Source organism: Coptis chinensis, chromosome 8 (assembly GCF_015680905.1).
Source record: "Coptis chinensis isolate HL-2020 chromosome 8, ASM1568090v1, whole genome shotgun sequence".
NCBI lineage: Eukaryota > Viridiplantae > Streptophyta > Magnoliopsida > Ranunculales > Ranunculaceae > Coptis > Coptis chinensis.
The window spans coordinates 32661497-32669730 of record NC_141463.1 but is presented as its reverse complement, the minus strand read 5'-3'; the positions used below and the strand labels follow the sequence as shown (position 1 = coordinate 32669730).

General features: G+C 33.8%; 1 long non-coding RNA gene across 2 annotated transcripts; it reads left to right on the top strand.

The window, feature by feature from the left end:
- The first annotated feature begins 730 nt into the window (after positions 1-730).
- LOC147481155 (uncharacterized) lies at positions 731-3466 on the top strand. 2 transcript variants are annotated; one of them, XR_015206658.1, is made up of 4 exons: positions 731-1590; positions 2534-2699; positions 2787-2851; positions 2933-3466. It is a non-coding gene; the product is annotated as an uncharacterized LOC147481155 (long non-coding RNA). The 2 variants fall into 2 exon arrangements; XR_015206657.1 differs by having other exon boundaries at positions 732-1590; positions 2534-2851.
- Positions 3467-8234: the final 4768 nt, after the last annotated feature.

The following is an 8234-nucleotide window of genomic DNA, read 5'->3' as shown; positions in this document are numbered from 1 at the left end:
CATGAACTTGGTGGCTCTCTCTTTTTTTTTAAGCAAAAATTGTTTTGAAAGTTTGCTTTCATGGTTTATGTAAATCCGATTCTAAATGGGGTTACTAATATGAACATTTACAATTATACCTGATAAACTGTATTTCTAGTTTTCTATCGAGGTGAAGGTTTTTGATATAAGTAGATTCCAGCAGTGAAAATGGAGATGCACATCGTTTTGGTAATTAAGCTTAGGGGTAATTGGAAGTTAGAAATTAAAAGAATACAACTACATGTATGGGGTAACTTTCTTTATAGAATGACACTATCATTGACTAGCTGAAGTACTGGAGATAATATTGAGATCATTGGTGAAAATATTAGAAATGATTGAAATAAGGGAACCATAGGCGTATTTTATTAAGGATACATGGGCAGTCAATTGATGTGTAATGGGTAGATATTGCAAAGACTAATTGCAGCACTAGTGAGGAGGAGGATACAGATGCAAGATAGACTGGTAGACTTAAATTACCGACATCAGATGTTATGGGCCTCAAATAGTTGTTGTAAGGAAGTAGTGCTGATGGGTATAATTACTTCACCACTGCTAATAATCCAAGTATTTTTCCGAGTAGGGTAGCGACAAATTGATGTGAGAAAGTAGTCATGTTTGTTTATGCTGATGGGTAAAGTAGTCCTGTTTGTTTATGCAAACTGTGTAAGAGGAAAGGAATCTTTTAAAATGATATTAGTAATAATAGACAAAGTCAAAGTAATCTTTCCTTGTTTAACTGTTTTCTTTTTCACTCCATACTTTTCAATTCCGCTGTAGGATTCCATAGGGAAACCACTCTTTTCCTCATAAACAAACAAGATAAAACTATGGAAAAGGCAAACCACTTCCTTCTTTTCCATTCCTTTCCTGGCCTTTTCACCGTTTAGTTAGCATTTTATGAAAGTTTTCTTCTAAACAAGAAATGTCAGGAGCATGGTCTTTTAAGGCCTCACCACATTTTAATCCTTGTGCTTGCAAATATGGCTTTTTCTTTCTTTTTTGTTTTTTTCCTGCTCCTTGGTCATTGTTGAAGTTTTAAAATACAAAATCCTTTTTATCTGCTGCTAGGTTATTAGTCTTAGAAGATAAAGTGGCTTCTCTTATAAAAAGCATTTTCTTAGTTTCCAATTCACCCTCAAAAGCCTTCTATCTTACCCTCGATCCTCGTTTAGTCTTCCATCCTCGCTCGAGAAAGTAAGAAACCTGATTTTAGGTTATTATATGGTAATCTATAATTAACAATAAAATTTCAAATATGTTGAAATTAGTTAGCAATCTTCCATGTATATCGGTTCGGCTAGGTAGACATCAATTTCGTAGACAGCAAAATTTCGGCCGTTGGATCCCCAAAAGAAATCCCACAGATCTAAACACCGAAAAATCAAACTACCAAGGGTTTTCTCTAACTCGCTCCTATTCCTCTCTCCAATCTCTCCTGGGTTTCTCTTCTCTCCATTTCTCATCCAATCAAATTTCAGCACATCAGAATGTGGTTATAAATCGAGATTCGACCCAAGTGCCCCAGATTTGTTTCTCATGGTTAATGATTTGGGACCTCAGCAGGTTGGTCACTCTGACTATGTCATGATGGTCGTTCAAGATTTGAGACCTGTAGTTGTTTCATTTTAAGAAATTGATATTGTGATTATTAAGAAGTTTCTCGCTGTCTATTTTGATGTAGTTATTTGATGTAGACATAATAGAACTTATATATACAAAACTATCTAAACCTCCAGTGTAGGGATAAGTTTGATGCCAACAGATTTAAACATCATGGGTCCACTGTAGTTTCATTATTATGAAATATTGTACATTCGGTAAATGTAGCCACTGCCACTAGTTCAGTTGGTAAACTCTTGGATTTGCTACTGCTATTGTTTTCATTATGCCAGCATGTCTTTAGAAAAAGGTTGAGGAATCGAACGATAAGAAATATGAATCTCTTTTCTCGTTAAAAATTAGAATATACTATTTTTCTTTGGTTTTCGATATCTTGGTAAATAGGGATTTTGCCGAACATGCACTGAGTAATTGTTAGTGCTGTTGGTGAATAAGTGAATATCTAAGTAAGTATGAAAACTAGAAAGGAAGAGGAAAAGGCTTGAATGAGTGAATATCTGAATAAGTGATTGATTCTTGACTGGGAATACGAAACTGAGGGGTAGGATAGGCCTTCATTGTGTGAAGTTTCTCTTTCATTTACATTAGGGCAGTATTACATTTCCCAGTTCCCAGGGTCAGCAAACGGTAACCCTCGAATGCTCTGGATCAACCCCCCCCCCAACATACACACAACTGGCGACAGATTGCTTAGAACACCGAGGAGTTAATGTGTTTGGTCAAACTTTTGCACTCTACCATATTATGTGTGATATGTGTATGCTGGTTCATCATTTTTCTTAACTTGTTCATGTCTTGGTTTGGGTCATTTGTTTTTCGTTGCACTCTTATCTATAAATAGCGTTCCTATACTCACTTTGCCTTACCTTCTGATCAATGCCTTCAGGATCGGTGATGAACAATCTGAAGAAGTGATTTTTGTTGAGTTTTTACTAATTTGCTAAGTTGGGATACGTTGTTTTTTAAATAATTTGTTGAGCAAACATTCAAATCGACGATATTGGATCTTTAGCTCAAAGGGCAGAGCAGTTTGGAGATATCCAAAAATGATGGTAGTTCGAATCCACCGAGATCCTCTAATAACAAAAGCTCATACAAAAGTTATATCTCATTCTCTTCTATTAACATTTGAGTTGCAGACAGACAGGGAAGCAGATTCAAGATGTTATTTGTTCAGCTTATAAAATTGAAGGAAAAGCAAGAGGTTAAAATATATATAATCTACCTTACAAAGTGAACTTGAAAATATTTTATGTGCCTCAACAAATATTTTGTGTGCTATCAGGCTTAAAGGATATAGTTGGGGAACTTCCAGGCAGAGCAGCATCTAGATTCCCGCTCACAAGTGAGTTGTTTGGGCAATTAAACTTGCTTACTCTTTCAATTGGCAGGTATCCAATCTTGCATCCGAGGCAAAGCAAGAAAGAAACGTTCTAAATAAAGAGGTCTCAAAAATCATCAACTATGGAATATCGATATGATAATTCTTTGCCCAACTCAATTTTGTTTCCTTGTGCATTGGATTTTGATTTTACAACCGACCGATGTACCATGTAAGGAGAGGTCGTCATCCTCCCAGTCTGTAACAAATAAGTGAATTAAGAGCAGTATGCATATATTACTCTTCCTAGACTAGACCATTTATATAACCAAAATGGAAAACCCTCAGCCTTTCTTGTACATAAGCGATCGTATTATCTCAATGTCAGAGCAATCATATTTACAAGAAAATATAGCTTGAACCACATTTTAGTTCAAGATAATTTGTAATCAGAGCCATGATGATTGATGAGTAAGTATTTGTGGAAATTAGAATTCCTGAACTAGTTCTTATCATATTTGGATGTTCTTGCCAAGTTATTATTGAAAAAAAAAAAAAAAGATGTTCTTGCCAAGTTTGCATTAAGGATTTAAGGACATATATATGACAATGTATTCCACTCGTGACAAACCATTCAATCTAGAAACGTGATCATCAATGTGATGGTCTTGTGTGAACGAGCAATTCATACTTGGGTGATCGAAATTCTTGTCCTCTCCACTACCATTTCCCATTGCAATTTTCACATGCTGAACTTGAAGTTTTATGAAAAAACGAAAGTTAAATTCAAGGCACCTTGCACAGAACTTTCACAGGTAGGTTGGCTCTAAGTAGCATGGTAGAACTTCTGCTTCACCTCCGTATATATATATTCAGTTAATAAAAATGTTCTAGTCCCTTCTAAAACGCTTACAATAAAGAGTATTCTTTGCAGTCTGCACTGCTTCACATGGAAAGTCTCATTCCTTGGACTAAACAACACTCAGTTTCTCTCTCTTATACATTAAAGAAGAAGAAGATAACAAATGTAGAGGAGACAAGGACTCGTCGACAAAGTTTGATAGCCATTCTTCAGAAGTGAGGCATCTTGGAACTCCCTGAACATTACAACAAACAATATAAAGACCACATATCCCAAGGTTTACTAGAACTCCCTGAAGGGAACCTGCTCTATTACTATATTCAGTCCAATACCATATTTTCCCGTAGGAGAAACCAACAGAGGGAAGACAAAGAGTTACTCAAACCAAATTACCTCCAATTATGCTGAGAAATCCACTGATGTTGGAGTCATGAACTGTAATATTTAGTTTGCTTCCACCAAGAAAACTGGGATCAGAATTTACACCATTAACAGCAACTTCCATAGCGATTTTTGAAACTTGTCCATTGATTGTACCAAGGGTGAAAATAGCTCCAATGTTAACAACAGCAGGTCTTGAAGCCCCATTTGAGAACTCCCCAAATGAGAGTATTGATAATGCTAAAAGCCACCAAAATGGATTCATTGCAAAGGGCAGAGCTATGCTGCCTCATATAAAATTTGTTTCAATTCATTATTTGAAAACCCATCCTATAAAATTTCAAGTGAAAGCTAACTAACCAAGATTTCCCTAGAAACTTAACACACCAACCAAACTTAGAGCCCCAGAAATTGTACTATCAGCAGACCTTAATAATACAAATATACGACTTACTCTGAAAGCAAATTAACTACTCATTAAACATGAAAGAAAAATAAATTTTCTTCAAGTAAAATATGGACATAAACTACCATCCCGCAATAAAATATGCAATATGACGCAAAACTTAACACTTATCATATGATCCTAACGTTAACAACACAATCATCACATTTCATCCGCAACAACCCACTAGTACTAATGGATATTGGTGGACTCGAACCACCATCTCTTAAGATCTAGTGGAGATCCACTAGCATTCTCAAGCGCTCTACCATTTGAGCTAAATTCCATAACACACAGTACCAAAAATATCCAAATAACGAAAATTATGTGTCGATACGCGAACTCGTCACCCTTAAGTTCAACACCAAAACTATAAAGTACAAAGTATAAAACTTTCTAGACACTAACCGTCACAGGCTCTCTTAGATCAATAAACTGAACTGAAGCCACCCCCATAGGTGACTGAATTTCCCCAGTTACAGTAGGCTAGAAACAATCAAACATTAAAAATATAAGTCCAAAGTCCAAACAAATAACAATATAAAACATTCGACCCACAACACGCATGAACAAAATTTATCAACTCACCAGCCAAATAGAGCACTCTCACTCGCGACCCACGGCACACCAAAAAGTTTGATACTCACTATCACTATCAAACTTCTTGTTCTTATTCTCTTCAACCATTATATCAACTTGTTCAAAACTCACAAAAGCAGATATTCTACTACAAAAGCAAAACAAAGCTTAAAAGTTAGCAGAAACAGAGAAACTGAACCCATTTCATTAACAAAATACATACCTTCTTCCAATTTGTGCTTGATTTTCTCATGGAGAAGGGAGAAGGACAAATCTAGCTTTTCAGTTTAAATTTGGGGGTGTTTTGGTGTTGAATTTGGAGGTGTTTGGTTTGGATTCGGAGAAAATTGGAGAGAGGAATAAGAGAGAGAAAACCTTCGCGAGAGGTGTTTAGATATATTTGGGTTTTTTTATTTTTTTTTTTTAAACGTGATCTGATTTGTTTTGACTCTTAAATTCCTATGTAAATAGATCCATTTATAATATGTGAATATTATATTGATCACTCATCCAAATTTCTTACAACATGAAAATCACACTCTAATAATAATAATAATAATAATAATAATAATAACGCACTTTTATAAAAACCATTCGAGTTCTTTTTGTTGTTTAATAATAGAAGTTTAATAAAAAATTTGTGAGAATGCCCAATGAGGCGAAATTGATATTGAATATATTTGAATAGCAAGTCATTTTCAATCATATACTTGTTGAGACATTTCTACTACACATAAAACAACAATGTTTTGAGATTAGTTCAATGCATTAGCATTTAATTTCTGATTTTCCGTTAAATATTTTTTTAGATCAGTTCAATGCATTTGTATCCAGTTTTTTATTTTATGTTAATTCATCTTTGAGGTTAGTTCAATGCAATTATATCCAGTTTCTGATTTCCCGTTTTTCAATTTTTGTTAACTATTCTTTGAGGTTATTTCCATGAATTTGCACTTAGTTTTGAATTGCGCGTTAATAACTATATGAGGTTAGATTAATGCATTTGCATCCAGCTTCCTATTTCAAGTTAATTATCATTTGAGTTTAATTAGTTCAATGCATTTGCATCCAGTTTTCGATTTCCCGTTAATTATTTTTTAGGTTAGTTTAATGCATTTGCATCTAGTTTTCGATTTCCAGTTAATTATTCTTTGACGTTAGTTTGATTCATTTGCATCCAGTTTTCAATTACACCTGAATGATTCTTTGAGATTAGTTTCATGCATTGGCATCCTGTTTCTGATTTGTCGTTAATTATTCCTTGAGGTTAGTTCCATTCATTTGCATCCAGTTTCTGATTTCCTGTTAACTATTCTTTAAAGTTAGCTTGCAATTGCATCCAGTTTTTAATTTTCCGTTAATTATTCTTTGAGGTTAGTTTGATGCTGTTGCATCCATTTTCCGATTTTCTGTTAATTTTTCTTTGGGGTTAGTTTGATGTTGTTTCCGATTACCCATTAATTATTCATTGAGGTTAGTTTGATGCATTTCTATCCAATTTCCAAGTTCCCGTTAATTATTCTTTGAGGTTTGTTGAATGCATTTGCATCTAGTTTTTTATTGTCTATCAATTATTCTTTGAGGTTAATTAGTTCAATGCACTTGTATCCAGTTATTAGTTTCTCGTTAATTATTCTTTGAGGTTAGTTTATTGCAGTGTTACATCCAGTTTTTGATTTCCCGTTATTTATTCTATGAGGTTAGTTCATTGCAATGTTGTATCCAGTTTTCGATTTACCGTTAATTATTCTTTGAGGTTAGTTCATTACATTTGCATCCAGTTTTCAATTTTCATCCAACTAATTATTTTTTGAGATTAGCTCAATGCATTTGTATCAAGTTTCTGATTTCCCATTAATTATTCTTTGAGGTTAGTCGATGCATTTGCATCCGATTTCCCATTAATTATTCTTTGAGGTTAGTTAGCTGGATTTGCATCCAGTTTCCGATGTCATGTTAATTATTATTTGGTTTAGTGCAGTTACATCCAGCTTCTAATTTTCCATTAATTATTCTTTGAGGTTAGTTAAATTCATTTAGATCCAGTTTCTAATTTCACGTCAATTATTCTTTGAGGATAGTTTGATGCATTTGCATCTTTTATTTCCCGTTAATTATTTCTTTGAGGTCAGTTTATGCAGTTGCATATAGTTTTTGATTTCCCGTTAATTATTCTTTGAGGTTAGTTTAATACATTTTTATCCAGTTTTTTATTTCTCGTTAACTTTTCTTTGACGTTAGTTCAATACAGTTACATCCAGTTTCCAATTTTCCACTAATTATTCTTTGAGGTTAGCTCGATGCATTTGCATCAAATTTTTGATTTCCTAGTTAATTATTCTTTTAGGTTAGTTCAATGCAATGTTGTATCCAATTTTTGATTTCCCATTAACTATTCTTTGAGGTTTCTTCAATGCATTTGCATCAAGTTTCTGATTTCCCATTAATATTCTTTGATGTTGGCTGGTTCAATGCATTTGCATCCAATTTTCTGATTTTGCATTAATAACTCTTTGAGATTAGTTCGATACATTTACATCCAGTCTCCTATTTTCAGTTACCCTTTAATTATTCTTTGAGGTTAGTTCATTGCAGTGTTGCATTTAGTCTCTGATTTCCCATTAATTATTCTTTGAGGTTAGTTTGATGCACTCACATCCATCTTCTGGTTACCCATTAATTTTTCTTTGAGATTTGCTCAATGCAGTGTTGCATCCATTTTCCAATTTCTCTTTAATTATTCTTTGAGGTTAGTTCAATATTGTTGCATCCAACTTGTGATTTCTCATTATTATCCTATTTCCCGTTAATTATTCTTTGGGGTTAGTTCAATACATTTGTGTCCAGTTTCTGATTTCCTGATAATTATCAAAGTTGGTGTGTAATACCAACTTCTATTTATCGTTATGTACAATCCTCAAAGCAGATAATAAGAATGTTCATCGTTTGCTAATTTATATTAGCACGTAAAGAGCATGAGCACTGATATGTTTATTGAT